Raw genomic sequence first — 21,799 nt, 5'->3', positions numbered from 1 at the left:
TTCAAATGAAAATTAGATTTTTTTCAGAAAATATCACTTTGGGATACGGTGTAGGAGTAATTTGACACATGATGTGTGGTGGACTTGGGAGGAGCTCTCCATCATTGGGCTTTTCCTTGCCTCGTGTGGATTTACTGTAGACTAATAAAGATTGATTGCTATGATTAGACATGATCATTTTATCAGACCACTGCCAGGATGGGAGAGGACATTGACTTAATTCATCTAATGCTCCTATGTGCCAAGAGGTGTGCTGTGGAACTGTGTCCCAGCAACAGTCAGCATCTCCCAGAGAGGGAGAAAATTGGGAGTTAAAAAAAGTAAAAGCAGAAATACGAATAAGTCTTCAGAGTGGTGGCTATGGGGAAGCAGACTAACTTCAAAATAGCAGCTGCCGTAAACATATAAAAGGAGTTGGCGATGAAAACATTTGTGTGCCAAACTTCAACAAACTTTTGACTGATCCAGGAACACAAAAGACACCCAGCGAGTTAGAGAATGAGAATGTAAGGTGTAGGGATACAGGTTTGCTGTAACTTGATCAAACTCAAAAACTGACCAAACTTACCAGCATGCTTTGGAATGCAGGAAAACCTTTGCAAAGTGCACTACACTGCTGAATTCTGCAAGCTGTTTCTTACAGATAAGGAAGACCTGGGGCAGGAGGGAACTCCTGAGACAGCAACTAGTACAAGACATTTCTAAGCCTGATAAGGTGGATGAGAGGATCTGGGAGGCAACTCCTATTGATGAGGAACTGAACTTGAGGGTGAGTCTTTACTCTTTGGACAAAAGAACTCAACATTCTATTGGTCATTTTGTATTAAGAAGAACTTTTATAGGACAATAATATTAACCCACTCTTGGGGAAAAGGTATAACGTGTGTTCTAAAAAGGCACTTGGTGCAGCAGTTGGGAAGTCAACATGGTCAGTTGCCAGTTAAAGAGCTACACTGCCAAACTGATTACTCACTGCTGTTTGTACGTATGAGGTTTGTGCTTATAGTTGCTTGAGCTTAAAGTAAAGGGATAGATCTGTTCATGCTTACGTGTAATCTGGGATTACCCCATGACATCATATGTTTATTTGTAAGTGCTGGTTGATTTTTAAGTAAAAGGAACATATTCCAGAAATCATTGTCTCAAATTGTGTGTTTCAAAGGTCTGAACTCTGTAAACGGTTAGACAAAGAAAAGTCTTACAAAGGATAGGTTCTTTTTTGTTCATTCATAGTCACTGTTAGAAATTCTAGCCCGTGGGTAAAATTAATTGCGTTGAATATATCTGTTGCGGGTACATACTTGGCTTGAATTTGGGAGAAGTAACACCTTCCTGGCACAAATTTTGACATCCATGATTTATTAATAGGCTGGTAATGCCAGATCTTTTGGCGACATATGCCTTGAGAACCTTCAAGCAGGGCTGGCAACGTTCCTCAAGTCTTGCAGCAGTTGTGGTGAGAGAAACAGAGTGAATGTTTCAGGTCTGTGACCTTTCATCAGAAACATCATTAATGCAAGTCTTTCTTTCTGTACTCTCTTTCTGTACGGCTCTTACAAAGGGCCATGATTTTCAAGGTGTTTGGAGTAAAGCGATGTTGGACTACTTAGCATGAATCTTGAGATTAACAGGAAAGGAACTGAAGACATAAAAAGGAAGAGAGGTTCACTGTTGAAAAAGAATCGTTTTATTGTGCACCTAAATCATACAATGTAAGGTATTTCTGTCACTCAAACAGGCTCCTGATTTTTGAAATTTGTTGGTGTCCTTTAATTTTGGCAGGAATGTCACCTGTTGTCATTAATTAGGCAAATCTTTAGGAAAAAGTAAAATCAAGGTAACTGAAATTGAATTTTGAAACCCCAGGCTCAGCTGGTAAGGGTAGAATCCATCTCTGCTGGAAAGTGGGTGCTTGAAGATACCTGATGAGGATGGAATCAAGCTTAACAGTGATATAACCCCAACTGAAGAATGAACACTTGAGCAAAGTATAGGAGAGCTGCCAGCACCCGTGGAACTGAAACACAATGTAAGGTGAGAGAGAAATGTAATAAGAAACCAAAAAACTAGTGACTGAGGGAAAAAGCTTGTTGTCAGAAGCATAATTTTTTTTTAAAAGTATGAAGGAACAGGCCTCAGACACCAACTGCCATTAATCCTTTATAGTATTCCACTGGGAATTGTAAGGGAAGATTTCCTTTCTCCAAGTGACACTTGAATACTTGGAATTAGCACTGATCTAGGTTCCCAACAATGGTCTGGTGTATCCCTGAAGATTTCATCACGAGATGTCCTGCTCAACCCCCATGCTCCCACAATGATGGTCCACTTAACACTTTCACCCTGGAGGAACATTTCTTTAAAACATATTTTTCTTAGTGCTCTTACGATATAACCACTCGGGTTTGCTGGCAGTATTGTCCTGGAGATTAATCTTCAACGCTTAAGGACCCCATTGTAATTCTGGAGGGTTGGCCCCTTATTGGAGGGTTGGGAGGATGTTCTGAGCCTTCTTCCTCAGCTTGTTGGCCATCTGAACATCGGGGTCCCGAGCGAAAGGGTCTGCTGAAGAAGCCCACTGTAGCAACATGTCCAAGGCCTCTTGCAGGCTGTCGTAAGCAACTAGCCAATAAGCAACCAAAGGTTAGGAAACTTGAGGGCTACCCCTTTTGATTCCAGGGATGAGGGGTTTTAGTTACAAGTTTAGTTAGGAGAAGTTGGGGTTGTTCTTGTTGGATCAAAGGAGATTGAGGGAAGATTTGACAGAGGTGTACAAGGTTACGATTGTGACACCCGGGTTTAGGTGTGAGAGACAAAGAAAGGTTGTACCATTAGCTGATAGTACAAGGAGAAGGAGACACGGGTTAAAGATTTTGAGCAAGAGATGCAGATGCGATGTGAGGGACAACTTTTTACGCAGCGAGTAGTAATGATCTGGAACTGCCCACAAGGGAGGTGGAAGCAGAGAAGATTGATGATTTCAAAAGGAAATTGGATGGGAACTTGTGGGAAATAAACTTTTCGGGTTATGGGGATAGAGCAGGGGACTGAGACTGATTGACTAGATTGGTCTACAGAGAGCTGGCATGGACTTGATGGGCCAAATGATCTCCTTCTCTGTCATCATGGCTGTTTAACTCTAGTATCATGGGCATTGCCCGTCTCATTTGGGGTAACAGAGAAAATCTAATCTCCAAACTATATTGCAGGGAAAATATTTAAGAGACAACTAGCTGTGTGTTCAGGAAATGTCAATTCTAATGCACCTTGTAAAAAGTTTCAAAGTGTTTCAAATGTAAATTTTTTTAAAAATCTGCATTGTTCAATTGAACATGTTTTACCCGAGTAACAAATATAAATCTCTTGCCATATGCAGCAGGATTTTGGCCATTCTAGCTCTTAACAAGTAACTATTCTCAACTATGTGAACTGGCATGGAAGAGCTTGCAATGTGGGATTGAATTTTAACTGTCCTTTCATAAGACTTGGTCACCCTAGAAAGCATTTGCCTCTGAATATTGGTGGAGGGAGGGATCATCCTCAGAAGTCATGCCCCCCACCCCCCCTCTCCACTGCACCATGGTCAAAGCCTCCAGACCCTCACCATGCCTGATTATGGTCAGTTGGGTGAGATGTGAGAAAGCATCTGGAATTATGCCAGCGCCCCAGCTAAGATCAACTAAATGCGCAAACAGTCAGAAAGGAAGGTGATAACTTTCCTAATTTTCCTAATTCAGTTGAACGCTGACCAGCTCAGCTACTGGGTGGTACCTTCTCTGGGAAGGCTCGGCCAAAGCTGAGAGGCCTTTCAGAGTCAGATAGAGTGGAAACTTAGTAGAATTCTTGGGTAAGGAGTAGCAGCAGATTCTGCAGAAAAATACACCAAGGGTGCAAGTAGAATGTTAATTTAACTGTAAAAATGAGAGCCCACCAGTCATTGAAATTTCCCTATGGAGGCAATGACTTACAGTAAAAGAAATGCTCACACAGCCTCAGGAACTAAACGTTTCGTAAATACTGAATATTCGGCTCGCTTCATTTGCTACTCAATTTATTTCGCATAAGCAAATTAGACTGCAGTGAGTTCTCTGGTCTTGCTTTCTTGAAGTTTAATTATTTGATGCAGCTCACTTATTAGCAGAGTTTTCTCATTAATGTCCGCATTTCCTACATTACATCAGTGACTATAGTTCAGAAGCACTGCCTTGGCTGTAAAGCACTTTGGGACGTGCTGAGATTGTGAAAGGCGCTATATAAATGCAAGTTTGTTCTTTCTTGCTTTACACATAGAAACTAATATTAAGTTTACGCTCATCTGTTTTTAAGTAAAACCCTATGTTGGCCCAATTTGAAAGAAGTGCTTTCATGACCCCATATTGTTGTAGAGTTAGGATCGATCACAGCTTTTATGTATTTATGATGCACTGTTTGTGCCTTCTTGGAACACCAGATGTTCAGTCGATGTACGTGCTGAAAACTGTTGATATCAGAGAGCGTTAATTGGTATGAAGGATAGGGGTCAAGGAAGGAACAGAGTAGAGATAATGATCATGGGAGCTCAGTAGAGAGGCTAAATGAGTAGCAGGAGACCCGATGGGAGGCTCAAGGTGGAACAAAGCAGAGTAGTGAACCAGAATGAAGAATGCAATGTGGACAAGACAGCTGCAACTGGAGAGAAGGTGAAACTGAGCACCTTGCAATATCTCATTTTATAGTTGCAAACAGGAAGTGAGCAAGGACCCAAAACAAATACATTGATGATTTAAAAAACACTAGAATAAACAACTCTTTTCATGGCTTCAAGTAAAAAAATATGTTTGTTAAATGTTGATTCCTATCGTTAGAAATCCTGGTAGCCCCAGGAACAGGGGATGGCCATTCAGCCCCTCTAGCATGTTCTGCCATTCAGTCAGTTATTGGCTGATCTACAATCCATCTCCACATATCCACCTTTCCCCCTTATCCCTTAATAACTTTGGCTAAGAACAATCTATCAGCATTAGAGTTAAAGTTAACAATTGATCTGGCATCAATTGTCATTTGTGGAAGAGAGGCCCAAACTTCTACCACCCTTTGTGTGTAGAGGTGTTTCCTAATATCACTCCTGAAAGCAGGGCAGTAATTTTTAAACTATGCCCTCCTAGTCCTAGACTGCCTAACCAGCAGAAAATAGTTTCTCTCTTTCCATCCTAATTGTTCCCATTAATATCTTGAAAGCTTCAATCAAATCACCCCTTAATATTCTAAATTCCAGGGAAGACCTGCCTTGGGACATGCCTCCTCATAGTTTAACCCTCGGAGTCCAGGTATCATTGTTGTAAATCTACACTCCCTCCGGGGCCGATATATGCCTGTTGAGGTGTGTTGCCCAGAACTGGACAAGGTATTCGATCACAGGCTGACTGTGCTGTGAATACTGACTACTGCTACACTGGCAGTTTCCTGCCCTTGTGCAACTGACTTGCTGCATCTTGCAGTCATTTGCACATTGCTGAGGCTACTCTCATGCTCCTGTCAGGGTGATGCTTAAACGAAGACACGTGTTTTAGATTTGAACTCCAGGCATGCTCCAGCATGCTGCCCAGGCACACAACACGGACAGATTTATTCCATTGTCCCAAAGCCAATCCACGATAGTGCTGCTAAAGCTGAAAGCTGAGAGGACCAAGATGACAACGCAACTTCTTCCTGTCTTGTCTTGGCTCAGTCATAGTATGCTAGGCTCTGAGTTAACATAAGAACATAAGAAATAGGAGCAGGAGTAGGCCATTCAGCCCCTCGAGCCTGCCCCTGCCATTCAATAAGATTATGGCTGATCTGCCCCAGGCCTCAACTCCTCCTTCATGCCAGCTCCTCATAGCCCTCAGCTCCCCGATATTTTAAAAATCTATCTACCTCCTCTTTAAATACGTTCAGTGATCTAGCCTCCACAACTCTTTGAGGTAGAGAATTCCAGGCATTCACTACCCTCTGAGAGAAGAAATTCCTTTGCATCTCAGTTTTAAATGATTAAATAATAGTTTATTATTAAACTAATTATTTATTATTAGAATAAAATAATAGTTTATTAACTATTTAATAGACTAAATTTAGTCTATTTAATAAACGATTAAATAATAGTTTATTCTGTAACTATGTCCCCTAGTTCGAGATTCCCTACTAGTGGAAACAGCTTCTTAACATCTACCCTGTCAAGCCCCCTCACAATCCTGTACGTTTCACCCCTCATTCTTCTAAACTCTAATGAATAAAGGCCTAAGCTGTTTAGCCGTTCTTGATATATCAACCCCTTCATCCCAGGAATCAGCCTAGTGAATCTCTTTTGAACTGTCTCCAATGCCAATATATCCTTTCTTAAATACAGGGACCAAAACTGTACATAGTACTCCAGGTGTGGCCTCACTAACACCCTGTACAGTTGTAACAATACGTCCCTATTTTTAAACTCCAACCCCCTAGCAATACAGGCCAAAATTCCATTTGCCTGCTTAATTACTTGCTGCACCTACATGCTACCTTTTATGTTTCATGCACAAGAACACCCAGATCCCTCTGTGCTGCACTTTTTTGGAGCCCCTCTCCATTTAAATAATAGTCTGCCTTTTGATTTTTCCTTCCAAAGTGCATGGCCTCACACTTCCCTACATTAAATTCCATTGACAAGTTTTTGCCCACTCACCCAACCTGTCTATATCCCCTTGCAGATTCCTTATGTCCTTATCACAACTTGCCCTCCCGCCTATTTTTGTATCGACAGCAAATTTGGTTGCATTACACTCTGCCCCCTCCTCCAAGTCATTCATATAGATAGTAAATAATGACGCCCTAGGACTGATCCTTGTGGCACTCCACTGGTTACATCTTTCCAACTGAAAAAGACCCATTAATCCCGATTCCCTGTCTTCTGTGTGTTAACCAATCCTCAATTCATGCTAATATATTACCCCCAATACGGTGAGCTCTTATCTTGTGTAATAACCTTTTATGTGGCACCTTATTTATGCCTTCTGGAAATCCAAATATACTACATCTACTGGTTCCCCTTTATCAACTCTGCTTATTATATCCTCAAAGAGTTCTAGCAAATTTGTCAAACATGATTTCCCTTTCACAAAACCATGTTGACTCTGTTTGATTGTGTGAAGCTTTTCTAAGTGTCCCACTACTTCTTCCTTAATAATGGACTCTAGCATTTTCCCAACGACAGATGTTAGGCTGACTGGCCTATAGTTTCCTGCTTTTTGTCTCCCTCCCTTCTTGAACAGGGACGTCACATTAACGGTTTTCCAATCCACTGGGACCCTCACGAATCCAGTGAGTTCTGGAATATTTTGACCAATGCCTCCACTATATCTGCAGCCACTTCCTTTAAAACCCTTGGATGCAGGCCATCAGGTCCTGGTGACTTGTTTGCCTTTAGTCCCATTAGTTTCTCAAATACCTTGTCCCTCGTGATAGAGACTGTTACAAGATCTTTCCTCCCATTAGCTCCTTGCTTATCTGATATCTTTGGAATGTTTATAGTGTCCTCCACTGTGAAGACCGATGCAAAATATTGATTTAAATTATCTGCCATTTCCCTGTTCCCATTATCAGTTCTCCAGTCTCAACCTCCAAGGGTCCCACCCTCACTTTAGCTACTGTCTTTCTGTTTATATACCTGTAGAAGCTCTTGCTATTTGTTTTTATATTCCTTGCCAATTTATTTTCATAATCAATTTTCTCCATCTTTATTAGCTTTTTAGTCATCCACTGCTGGTTCCTAAAAAATTCCCAACTCTCTGGCCTACCACTAGTATTTGCCACTTTTTGATTGGATAATCTCCTTGACTGCCTTTGTTAACCACAGGTGGTTCATCCTTCTCATCGAATCCTTCTTTTTGACCGGGATAAATTTTTGCTGAGCATTATGAAATATCTGCTTAAATGTCTGCAACTGCTCATCCACTGACCTTCCCCTTAGTCTCTTTTCCCAGCCCGCTTTAGACAACTCTTTCTTCATACCTCTGTAATTGCCTCTCTTTAACTTGAAGACACTAGTTTGAGATCAGAGATCCGAGTTGCTCGCCCTCAAACTGAATTTGAAATTCTACCATGTTGTGATCACTACCCCCTAGAGGATCCTTAAAAACGAGATCTCTTATTAATCCCACCTTATTACACATTACTAGATCTAAAACAGCCTTTTCCCTGATAGGTTCTGCAAGGTATTGCTCTAAGGGACAATCCCTGATGCATTCTATAAATCCGTCTTCCATGTTACCCCTGCCAATCTGATTTGTCCAGCCAATATGCAGATTCAAATCACCCATGACAATCGTAGCGCCCTTTTTACATGCGTCAGTTATTTCCTGATTTATACTTTGTCCTACAGTGAGGCAACTCTTCAGGGGCCTATGGACGAGTCCCACCCATGACTTCTCCCCCTTGCTATTCCTTATTTCCATCCAAACTGATTCCACGTCATGATCTATTGCACCTATATCACTACTCACCACCGCACTGATACCTTCCTTTACTAACAAAGCTACCCTACCTCCTTTTCCTTTTTGCCTATTTTTCCAGAATGTCGAATACCCTTGAATATTGAGTTCCCAGTCTTGGTCATCCTGCAACCATGTCTCTGTAATAGCTATCAAGTCATATTCATTTATTTCTATTTGTGCCGTCAACTCATCTATGTTGTTACAAGTGCTGCGTGCATTCAGGTAAAGAGTCTTAAGCTTTGATTTTTTTTTACCATTTTAACTAACTTTGGTTCTAATTTCTGCTGCACTCTTCTGCTTATATTTTCTGCCCTTCCTGTCACACTTTGATTATCGTTTGCCTCTTCACTACCCTGCACCTCTGCTCTCTCGTTTATTTTTGACTTTCTAAACCTTCCTTCAATTGAACCCTCCCCCCACTAATTAGTTTAAAGCCCTATCTACAACCCTGGTTATACAGGACACTGCTGGAGTTGGAGTGTTGCAGTTTCAAGGTCCACTCCAGAGCATGAGCAGGAACTCCATCTGTCATTTCAGTGGTGTACTGGGGAAATGCTGTCTTCTGGGTATGTTGTTAATCCAAGGCTCCCTCTGGTAGATATAAAAGATCCCATAGCACATTGGCAAGGAGAGGCATGGAGCTCTGCTGGTTTCTCAGCCAACAATCATCATACAAAAAACCCAATTAGAAAAAAATAGATTGGGCTAGAAATTGGTCTGGATGTGGTCTAGGACAGAGAGGTCAGAGGCCATCCAAAATTGGGCCACGGCTATTTTCTAAATATTTCAGGCACGCTCAGCGGTGACCAGTTTCTTTAGGGGTCCTTTAATATGTTAAAAACAAAAAAACTGCGGATGCTGGAAATCCAAAACAAAAACAGAATTACCTGGAAAAACTCAGCAGGTCTGGCAGCATCGGCGGAGAAAAAAAGAGTTGACGTTTCGAGTCTCATGACCCTTCGACAGAACCTGGTCATGAGGACTCGAAACGTCAACTCTTTTCTTCTCCGCCGATGCTGCCAGACCTGCTGAGTTTTTCCAGGTAATTCTGTTTTTCCTTTAATATGTTGTTGGTTGTAAAATGGTTTGGGGATGGGCCAATGTCACAAAAGATGCTATATAAATGCAAGATTTTTCTTTCTAGTGTCTTGCCTTCAATAATCCACTACCAAGTCAAATTAACTGGATTTCCCAGTATGTGTGGGATCTTGCTTTGTGCAAGACGTTTACCGTGCTTGCTTCCATAACAACAATTCCTTGTGTCTCCAGAGGAATTAATTATGTATGAAGTACAATGAGACATCTGGTGAGAGACCTGAAAAGTTGCCATGTAAATACATTTCTAGGGGCTTCATTTTAAAAGAAAAGACAGGCTTGCATTTCTATAGCATCTTTTGCGACTGCAGGATGTCCCAAAAGTGCTTTGCAATCAATCAAGTGCTGTTGAAGTGCAGTCATTGTTGTAATCAAGAAAAAGTAACAGCCAATTTGCACACAGCAATGTGATAATGATCAGATAATGGATTATGTTGATTCAGGGATAAATAGTGGTTTAGACAACAGGGAGAAATGCACGGCTGTTACAGTGCCTTGGGGTCTTTTACATCCCACTGAGACAGAACTTTGGTTTAATGTCTCATCCAAAAACTGGCATCTTTGATGGTGCAGCACCATACTGACCTGAAAGTGTCAGGCTAGATTTTGTGTTCAAATTTCCAGGACTGGAGCCCGCAATCTTCTGACTCAGAGGCAAGAGTAGTACCAACTGAGTCACAGCTGATGCTTCAGTGGGTAGTACAGGAGAAGGTAGATTTCAATTTCCTTTACACTTCGAGGTGATGCAAACACAATTTTATGTCATCACAGAGCACTTGTACAAGTGAGAAACATTTTGATCATAACATACTGACACCAAAGGGCCATAGAAAGGAGACATTACAAACATACAAAGTTGACAGGCAGGAAAGGGTAGCTGGTCCAACAAAACATGCCTAACGCATCACGATGGCCAGAGCGCAATGTCTAAATATCTCTTCTGTCCCTTGACCTCCCCCATCCACAACTCCCTGCAACCATATACTGTCCTGTTCAGTGTACATGGGCACACTATAGAGGCCTATAAAATATTCGGCAATAATATGAGGTTTTTTTACACCTTACTTAAACTAACAATAAAAAGGTTATCGCAACTGCGAAATAAATAACCACAATAATTGACCACAGTATATTACAAGTGTAAATTAAAAAAAGATCTTATGAATGCACCCATACCTTTAGAGCACTATTTAGTGTCACAGGTTTATAGGAGATGAAATTTGACTCTTAATTTACTTTTAATTAGTATAAACTGGCACTTTTGTTGTTAATGAAGAGCAGATCATTATGAAGTGTAATTGAAGTAAGAGAGGGCCTGGGGACATCTTTGTGCCAGCACCTGGCACTGTGCCCGGTTTCATCTCCTGTTGATGAAATCAGTTCCTGTAATTAATTAATGTGTGGAGCAGGAGCAATAAGCCAGCTGAAATCCCTAGAAACAAGCAAACCCAACTGGTGCAGTTTATTTCTGCTCCACTAATGCTGAAGCTGTACATATGTTTTTATTATTACTGTAATAATAATGCCTTTTACACCACATCAAGGGCATGTCTCCAGTCAATGACAGTGAAAGCATCTGAGGGCAATTAAACTATGGAGTCCTGGAGAGTGCATTTTCTGTTATTCTAGGTTGCCAGCTCCAGTTCAATGTAATCCTAGAGGCTTCATCACATGACCTCCTGCCTCCAATCAGATCCTAGAGGCTTCATCACATGACCTCCTGCCTCCAATCAGTCTCCCACCATTGGTTGCCTGATTCGTCCATCCTCATGGTGCCTAGCTTTCCCAGTGAAAACAAAAGGGCTCTTCATGACCCGCATGGATAATTCGCGACTGTAGTCAAACGGTTTTTATCCTCATCTCCAGTATATTGTAACTAACAAACAGAAGTGTTCGAAGAAAATGGAAATAAAGACACAATTTTTTTTTAAATACCCCTGTAGCTTTTCCTGAGAGTTGCTGGCTGCAGCATCTAGGAGATAAATCTTCAATTCCTGAAGGCGCCAGGACAAACCTGGGGGCTTGGCAACTAAGCCTTCTCGAGCAGCCAGTGAGTTTAATAAATGACCCCAATCCCCACCTACCTGCTCTTTACAATAGAGAGCAAAGGACTTTCACCTCCTGATAAAAGGGGAGGGGAGTCACACAGTCCCTGTTGAACATTTACCCATGACTAATTCCAGAAGGCCACTGACACAAAGCCAATTGGATCTGGAGCTCATGCAGGTCATTATGCCCTTTGCAGCCACAGTTCTGATGTGTTAATATTTGTTTCCCTCTCCAACCTTCTCCCCTCTTCTCACTTGCTGTGGTATGGCCCTCTACCTCCTCCATGTGAATGGTGCCCACTTCTGGTTGGACGTATTCCTGGAGGTTGGATCACATGATCTCCCTGCTTCCACCATTGGTCGCCCAGTGTGTCCTTCCTCACGGTGCCCTGTCTTCCCACAGCCATTGTGAAGAAAATAGACAGATTGGATGATCCTTAACTTTAGCCAAACAGCACTTTTTTTACCATCTCCAATATTTCTTCTTACTAATAAGCAAAATTGTTCAAAGAAAATTTTTAAAAAGCACATCAATTTTTTTAATGTCTTGATGATTTTTCTCCAGGATTGCTTGCAGCCATATCCTGGAATTTTTTTTTATATTCGTTCATGGGGTGTGGGCTTCGCTGGCTGGGCCAGCATTTATTGCCCATCCCTAGTTGCCCTTGAGAAGGTGGTGGTGAGCTGCCTTCTTGAACCGCTGCAGCCCATGTGGTGTAGGTACACCCACAGTGCTGTTAGGGAGGGATTTCCAGGATTTTGACGCAGCGACAGTGAAGGAACGGTGATATATTTTCAAGTCAGGATGGTGAATGTCTTGGATGGGAACTTGCAGGTAGTGGTGTTCCCATTTATTTGCTACCCTTGATCTTCTAGGTGGTCTAGGTTGTGGTTTTTGAAGGTGCTGTCAAAGGAAATCAATCTCCAATTCCTGGAGAGCCCAGCACAATCTGGGAAAGTTGGCAACCCTACCCACGTGGTCAATTACCACAGCTAACCCAAGACAACACGCTATGTTAGACTATTTTGCCTATCACAGCCAAGGCTCAATCTTTTACAAATGTGGATATTTGTACCAAGGGTCATCTGATAGGGATCAAGAGTTAATGGAATTTTCACTTAGTCCGGGCCCATTGTTATATCTATAGTGTGTTGTGGCTTGCCGGAGAGTACTGAGGGCCAGATCTATTTGTACATATGAAAACAGGAACAGGAAAGCTGTTTTTTCAAACCTGTCCCAAACATTCATCATGCAACCCATGGACAAAACTTCCATCTGCTATGGTGACTTTCAAGTACCCTCCCACTTGCCAAATTGTATTCTCCTGGGATAGTTCAGGGGAGGCAATGGCATAGTGTTATTGTTGCTGGACTAGTAATCCAGAGACCCAGGGCAATGCTCCGGGGGCCTGGGTTCATATGCCGCCACAGCAGATGGTGGAATTTGAGTTCAATAAAAATCTGTAATTAAAAGTCGAATGATTGTTGTAAAAACCCATCTGGTTCACTAATGTCCTTTAGGGAAGGAAATCTGCTGTCCTTACCTGGTCTGGCCTATATGTGACTCCAGACCCACAGCAATGTGGCCTCTTAAATGCCCTCTGAATAAGGGCAATTCGGGATGGACAATAAATACTGGCCTAGCCAGCGATGCCCACATCCCAAGGATGAATTTTAAAAAAGTTGAAGAAACAGGTTAAAAATGCTTAGGTCAATCCAACAGCAAAAAATTGTATTTATATAACACCTTTAATGTAGCACAACTGGCCTAGGGCACTTCACAGGGAAGTTATCAGATACAATTTGACAAAAATCCACATAAAAAAGATAGGTCAAAGCTTGGTCAAAGAGGTAGGTTTGAAGGATCGATTTAGAGGTGGAATGAGAGGGTAATTCCAGAGTTTTGGAGCCAGGCAGATGAAGGCATGGCTGCCAATGGCAGAGTGCTGAAAATCAGGGATGCACAAGAGGTTAGAGTTAGAGGAATGCACGGATCATGAAGGATTATAGTGCAGCAGGAAGTTATAAAAATAGGGAATGGGCGAGGCCTTGGAGGGATTTGTACACAAGGGGGTGACAATTAAAATTCTTAAAAGTTCATTCATGAGATGCGTGTGTCGCTGGATAGGCCAGCATTTACTGCCCATCCCTAATTACCCTTGAGAAGGTGGTGGTGAGCTGCCTTCTTGAACCGCAGCAGCCCATGTGGTGTAGGTACACCCACAGTGCTGTTAGGAAGGGAGAACTCCCTCCCTGATGGAGCAGCGCAAGGCCAGGAGCCAATGTAGATCGGTGAGCATAGGGAATTTGGATAAATAGGACATTACAATCTGGGAAATTCCTCCCTGAATCCCAGAGGATGATGTAAGACAAGTTCCAAGTGTTCACAGTGACCATGAGGCACATATCCTGTGTCCCACCAACCTTATATACACAGTATTATTGACCATGATGAGAAACTCACCCAACTTAAGTTGTTGCGGCAAATCCATACTTGCCACTCGAGCTAGTGACTTGTTCCATGTGTCGACAGCCTTCTGTATGAAAAAAAGCCTCCTAACGTGTAGATTAGTCCTATGCTTGCACAGCCTGTACACACGACCTTTTTGTTTGCCCTCTAACCTATCTGGTGCAAGTAGTTTGTCTGCACAGACACAGTATTGTCCCTTCACCATTTTAAATCTTGCCAAAGCCAACGCCTTTGTACAGTGAAAAGGCCCAGCCCTCCAGGACGATTGTGATACCTACCAGTTTTTAAACAAGGGACCTTTCTTTGAACCTTTTCTTGGGCTGCCCACCGTGAAGCAGAGATGAAGAGTATTCCAGATGAGGCCTAACTGAAACTTGTGTGCGAGGACATTATAATTCTTTTAACTTTGCTCTGAATTGTGCTCACTATATATCTTAGTGCGCTATTTCGCTCTGTAACAAGCTTGTGCATCATCAGAGACTCACTTTCTAGAACACCTTCACCCTTTCCCAGCTCAACAGTTTCAGGTCATCGCCAAAGATGCCTGTAGTATTTCCAGTAACTTAGTTCTGTGAACCCATGCAATAGCTTTGTAGATAAATAGACTGCCTGTTGGAGTGCTATGCCATACACACCAGAAAGATCCCAGGTACCATCCTTAGTCTATACCGAAGGAACCAATCACAGCAGGTGCATGATGATGCGTCAGGGTTGCCAACCCTCCAGGATTGGCCTGGAGTCTCCAGGAATTGAATATCAATCTCCAGGACACTGCTGTGTGCAACCCTGGAGAAAGATCCTCGGGACATGAAAATTATTTGGGTTTTTTTTTTTGTCATTTTCTTTGAACATTTCCCTTTACCAAGTATACAAATATTGAAAATATTTCAAAGTATCCTGAAGAGGAGTAATATTGGACAAGAAATGTTAACCCTGTTTCTTTCTCCACAGATGCTGCCTGAGATGCTGCGTTTTTCAACCGCTTTCTGTATTTATTCCTGGTCTCCGGCATCCACAGTATTTTGCTTTTATGTAATAATATTGAAAATAGGAAAAATAGGCTGTTTGGCTGACAGTCAAATTCCAATTGATGTAGGAAGGCACTGCATCAGAAGGGTCATGTGTAGGCCAGATTTTTTTTTATTCATTGATGAGACGTGGGTGTCACTGGCTGGGCCAGCATCTATTGCCCATCCCTAGTTACCCTTGAGAAGGTGGTGGTGAGCTGCCTTCTTGAACCGCTGCAGTCCATGTGGTGTAGGTACACCCACAGTGCTGTTAGAGAGGGAGTTCCAGGAGTTTGACCCGGTGACAGTGAAGGAACGGCGATATATTTCCAGGACAGGATGGTGAGTGACATGGAGGGGAACTTCCAGGTAGGTGGTGTTCCCATCTATCTGCTGCCCTTGTCCTTCTCACCTCACCTCAGAATTCAGTTCTTTTGTCCATGTTTGAACCAAGGCTGTAATGAGGTCAGGAGCTGAGTGGCCCAAACTGGGCGGAACCCAAACTGGGCATCAGTGAGCAGGTTATTGCTAAGCAAGTGCTGCTTGAAACTGTTGATGACTCCCTCCATTACTTCACTGATGATGGAGAGTGGACTGATGGGGCGATAACTGGCTGGGTTGGATTTGCCCTGTTTTTAGTGTACAGGACATACTTGGGCAGTTTTCCACATAGCCGGGTAGATGCCAGTGTTGTAGCTGCACTGGAACAGCTTGGCTAGGAATGGCCTCGGAATCTTGGGGGAAGAAATTAAGCCTTTTAAAAATTAGATACGGTGGGGGGACAGTTTGACAATAAAAAGGCAGCCCTTGAATGAAAGAACTTACATTTATATAACGCCTTTCACAACAAGTCCAGCATGCCTTACAGACAACTGAGTACTTTTTGGAGTGTAATCACTGTCGTACTGCGAGAAATTCCGCAGCCAATTGAGTGATGTCGATTGAGAGATAACTATTTCCCAAGGCTCCAAGCTTAACAGCCCTGCTCTTCTCCAAATCTTTTACATCCACCTGAAAGGGCAGACAGGTCCTTGGGTTATCATCTCATCTGAAAGACAGCACCCCCAACACTGCAGCACTCCCTCAGTACTACAAGGAAAGCGTCAGCTTAGATTTTGATTCTGAGATGGGAATTGAACCCACACCTCTCTTACTTGGGGGCACACACCGAATCACAACTGATGCTGCTGACTAGAAGTATGGTAAGATTAGACAAAAAAAATCGTCGGTATAGTAAAGGAACATAAAGAAACTCAAATAACTAAAAATAAAGGATGTATGAAGGACCTTTAGATGAATACTTGAAATATTCAGCATAAAACAATAGAATTACAAGCAATCAAGGGGGAAAAACATTATAATTTGAAGATTACAAAATTGTAATTCACCCCAGAGATGGTATTGAATTGGATGTGCAGTGAAAGGTCCTGTTTGAGATGTGTCAACCTTCTTTGAGAATGTTACAAAAAATGTAAAAAGTGGGGGCCTCCAAACGATATGATCTTCGAGCACGAAATGGTCCTGGGGTAGAAGCATAACTTCCAATGATGAGGCAATGTGGAGAACCCATTGAAATTGAATGGTGGGAGGATGGTGGGGATCTGGAACTCTTTGCCTGAAATGGGGATAGATGCAGAAACCCTCATAACATTTAAAGAGTACTAGAATATGCATTTGAAGTGCCATGACCTACAAGGCTACAAACCAAGAGCTGGAAAATGGGATTAGGCTGGGTGGACAGTTGGAGGTGTGGACACGATGGGCCAAATGGCCTCCGTCTGTGCTGAAAATGATTCTATGGTTCAATGATTTCAATGATTCTATGAAACTTCAGCCAGATACAGTATGGTACAGGGTATATTTTCCAAGGCTAGGCTCCCAGCTGAACACAGGGATGAAGGTCAGGAATCCTGGTTCATGAGTCCCATTACTTATGTTCTTCTGGCTGGAAAATTGGGACTTCCATGAATCGGACACTTTGAGCTCCACGGCCAATACTCAGATGTGTAGTCCTCTCAAGCAACCACTTGTAAAGTTTACCCTCATAAATCTACAGGGTTTATGATGAGGTTTTACAATGCATTGCTCCAGCCACACTTAGAAATGCAGACATCATGGTGCCACAGTCCCCTTTCCCTGCATTGAATTAAAGTCCTTCTCATGGACTGGTTTTATACAGTCACATCGCCCTCCTTTCTCCACAGTCCTTTCATAATCTTCTTCCTTAAATAATTACCTTTCGAAGGCTGTAATTTAACATCGACCACCGCAAAGCATTCCACAACGCAATACCTCTGCTTGAGAAAGTCTCTTTTAATGTCCCCCCTTGCGTGCCTAGTGCTTATATTGAGATCACGAGCTTGTGTCTTTAATTTACCTGCCAATGGAAATAGCCTATATTTACCTAGTCTATTTTCATTGCTTTGAACGCTTCCATCAACATCTTCCTTCAATTTTCTATGTTTGAAGAGCTAGCAGTTCCTCGTCGTCCCAACATTTCCCAATAGCTCAGACCCCTTCCTCAATGTTGAGCTCCCTGATGCGCTCAGTATTCCAGATGTAGATAATGCGTTAAGGAACAAAGTCCAGGTCATAAATAGTGTTAAAGATAATATAAACATTTCAGGTTCAGAAAATAGATTTGGAAATAATAACAAAATAATTAATAAAAATGCAACAGGAATGATAATAAATAGAAGTGTGTTAAGTTAAAAATTGTGGGAACAACAGCATCCTGACAAAAGCAGAATATGATGCCTTGCCCAGATAAAAGTTCTCCTGACAATTTCAATTGACCCCCAGCCTCAAAAGGAGGGAGAGCAAAGAAGTCCCAAAAGCCCCACTTGTCACTGCCAACCTGCCTCAGAAACAGGCCATTCACAAAAACCCTTCAACTCTGTACATTTCACATTTCCTCTGGTTGGCTTTGGGGGTGGTGGGGGGGGGAGGTTTGGGGTTGAGGGGGTGGTGAGGTTCCAGAACGAGGGGACATAATTTTAAAATTAGAGCCAGGCTGTTCAGAGGTGATGTCAGGGAACACTTTTTCACCCTAAAGGTAGTGGAAACTTGGAACTCTCTCCCCAAAAAAGCTGTTCAGTCTGTTGTGCGGGTGGTGGGGGGATGGGTCAGGTGGTGGGTGGTGTAGGGGGGGTGGGTGTGGTGGTGGGTGGTGTGTGGTGGGGGTGTGGTGGTGGGGGTGTGTCGGAGGGTGTGGTGGTGTGGTGGGGTGTGGTGGTGGGTGTTGTGGTGGTGCGGGGGTTGGGTGTGGTGGTGGGTGGTGTTGGGGGGGGGTGTGGTGGTGCGGGGGTTGGGTATGGTGGTGGGTGGTGTTGGGGGGTGTGGTGGTGTGGGGGTTGGGGGCATAGGTGGGGGAGTCAGTTGAAAATTTCAAAACTGAGATTGATAGATTTTTGTTAGGCAAGTTTATTAAGGGTTACCGACCCAAGGTGGGTGGATCAAATTAAGGTACAGAACAGCCACAATCTAACTGAATAGCTCGAGTGGTTGAATGTTCTACTCCTGTCCCAACTTCCTGTGTTTCAACAGTCTTGTTATTCACACCATCACTTCCAATGGCCCACACATTCTCAACAAGTTTCTGAACTGACACTTTGTCAAATGCTTTCTGAAAATCCAAATACACTCCATGCACCGCATCCCTACTATCCATACTTTCTGTTGCTAACCCAAAAAAGAGGTTATAAGATTAGTTAACCATGACCTATCCTTCACTAATCCATGTTGACAATCTCTCATCAGCCCATTCCCCTTAGAGTATTCATTTATTTTATTTCTGATCATGGTCACCAGTCATTTTGCTACTACTGACTTGAGGCTAATTGTCTAATTTATTGCCTGATTTATCCCTGAACTCCTTTTGAACATATTCCTTTATATAATTGTTCTTGGATGTGATCATCCATGACAAAGCCAGCATCTCCATCTCTAGCTGCTCTTAAGAAGGTTAGCTTAGATGGCTAGCATGTGGCTCAGAATAATGCCAACAGCAAGGGGTTCGATTCTTGCTGTGGCCAAGGTAGACTTCAGAACTGTCTCCTTGTCCTTCCCCCAAGAGTGGAAGGTGATGCCAGACCACCATTAACAAAAAAATACTGCCAAGTAAACCGTTTAGGGATCAGCAAGCAATGAGATAAGGACCTGCCTTTGTGCAGAGCACACATACTGTACTGACATTACAGCTATGCTACTGATCCCATCCACCCTCCAGTCCTATGGTACAACTGTGCCTCCAAAGATGGTCACACATTACCCTGTCTTCCTGAGTGGCAGGAAGCAGAGGGTGATGGTCGAGGGGTGTTTTTGTGACTGGATGCCTGTGTCCATTGGGGTTCCACAGGGATCGGTGTTGGGTACCTCGCTGTTTGTGGTATATATAAACAATTTAGAAGGGAATGTAGGAGGGTTGATCAGTAAATTTGCAGATGACACGAAAATTGGTGGGATGGGAAATAGTGAGGAGGATAGCCTTAGATTACAGGAGAATATTGATGGGCTGGTTAGTGACAAATGGAATTTAATCCAGATAAGTGTGAGGTGATGCACTTGGGCAGGATAAACAAGGCACAGGAATACACAATGAATGGTAGGAGCCTGGGAAGTACCAAGGACCAGAGGGACCTTGGTTTCTATGTCCACCGGTCCCTTAAGGTAGCGGGACAGGTAGATAAGGTGGTTAAGTAGGCATATGGGATATTTGCCTTTATTAGCCGAGGCATAGAATATAAGAGCAGGGAAGTTATGCTGGAACTGTATAAAACGCTGGTTAGGCCACAGCTGGAGTATTGCGTGCAGTTCTGGAATCCGCATTATAAGAAGGATGTGATTGCACTAGAGAGAGTGCAGAGGAGATTTACCAGGATGTTGCCTGAGCTGGAGAGTTTTAGTTATGAAGAGAGATTGGATAGACTGGGGTTATTTTTCCTGGAGCAGAGGAGATTGAGGGGGTTGTGATTGAGGTGTACAAAATTATGAGGGGCATAGATAGGGTAGACAGAAAGGAACTTTTCCCCTTGGTGGAGGGATCAATAACCAGGGAGCATAGATTTAAGGGAAGGGGCAGGAGGTTTAGAGGGGATGTGAGGAAGAATTTTTTCACCCAGAGGGTGGTGGGAATCTGGAACTCACTGCCTGAAAGGGTGGTAGAGGCAGAAACCCTCATGACATTTAAGAAGTATTTGGATGTGCACTTGCGATACAAGGCTATGGGCCCAGTGCTGGAAAATGGGATTAGAACAGTTAAGTACTTGTTTGACCGGTGCAGACTCGATGGGCTGAGAGGCCTTTTCCTGTGCTGTAGACCTACATGACTTCCTCATTCATAGGTTTTTAGCAAACTCAAGGGTATTTAGGGATGGGCAATAAATGTTGGCCTAATGTGGCCAGTGATGCCACATTAATTCGAAGAAAAATCTCTTCACTCTCCTCCTCCACCACTGAAGCAAAGTAAACCAAAAGGGGAAAAACCAAGAAACTGTTGAAGCTGTAAATTTGAAACAGGAGTAGAAAATGCTGGAGCAGGTCAGATCCCTAGTGATCCAGGGCTGCAACATTTTGAGTTGTTCATTTGTTATGCAAATCTGCTGTTTCCTTATCAATTATAATCTTACTTCAACCACCACACGCCTTCATTATTAGTCTAATTTAGCGAATGTGTCGTATTTCTCATTACTGCTAGTCCTTTTTTTTCACACGCCCTCTCTTCTTACTGCTCTTTTTATTTCTATTTTTAGATTACAATATTTCTGATGACTCTGCAAATCACAAGCCACAGGTTCATCCTTTTTATTAGCTTTTTATTTTCAGTTTAACCTGACTGCTCCCCTCCTGGTGCATAAGATTCTTAGAGGATTTGACAGGGTAGGCTGTTTGCAAGAGCCTAGAACTGGGGATCATAGTCTCAGGATGAGGGCTCAGCCACTTCAGACGGAGATGAGGAGAAATTTCTTCCCTCAGAGAGTTGTGACTCCTCGGAATTCTCTACCCCAGAGGCCTGTGGATACTCAGTCCATGGGTGTGTTCAAGAATGAGATTGATAGATTTCTGGACACTAAGGGAATCAAGGGATATGGGGATAGGACAAGAATGTGGAGTTGAGATATAACATCAGCCATGATCTTATTTAATGGTGGAGCAGGTCCAGGGGGTTTTCTGCTCCTACTTCTTATACTTCTTATGTTAGATTTATGATACATGTTCCTAGAATGTGATGTACTAATCTCAAATATTTCCCCACTGTTCCTCCAAAGAATGGTTACAGCGTAGAAGGACAATGTTCATGTCAGCTCTCTCCAAGAGCAATTTAGCTAGTCCCACTCCCCACCCCTTTCTCATATCCCTACAAATTAATGAAAGAAAGTAGTGCCGTGGTATTTTTTACACCCACCTGAGAAGGCTTCAGGTTAACATCTCATCCAAAAGACAGCACCTCCAACAATGCAGCACTCCATCAATGCTGCAATGGAGTGTTAGCCTTGATTTTTGTGGTCAAGTCCTTCAGTGGCACTGGAATCCAGGACCTTATGACTTAGAGGCAAGAGTACTACAAACTCAGCCACTCGACATGTTTCTGCTAGTTAACCTTTCCCACTAATTCATCCTGGATAAAGACTGCTTCTTACGCCTCCAGTTTGCTCTCCCCTATCAATGCACTTGGCTTTTGACTTTGTATTGACT

The 21,799-nt window shown here is 42.8% G+C and overlaps 1 long non-coding RNA gene across 1 annotated transcript; it reads left to right on the top strand.

The window, feature by feature from the left end:
* The first annotated feature begins 1,373 nt into the window (after positions 1–1,373).
* LOC121285513 lies at positions 1,374–15,170 on the top strand. The gene is made up of 3 exons (XR_005944701.1): positions 1,374–1,483; positions 1,867–2,034; positions 15,051–15,170. It is a non-coding gene; the product is annotated as an uncharacterized LOC121285513 (long non-coding RNA).
* Positions 15,171–21,799: the final 6,629 nt, after the last annotated feature.

Source organism: Carcharodon carcharias, chromosome 13 (assembly GCF_017639515.1).
Source record: "Carcharodon carcharias isolate sCarCar2 chromosome 13, sCarCar2.pri, whole genome shotgun sequence".
Lineage (NCBI taxonomy): Eukaryota > Metazoa > Chordata > Chondrichthyes > Lamniformes > Lamnidae > Carcharodon > Carcharodon carcharias.
This window is presented reverse-complemented; position numbering and strand designations above follow the sequence as displayed.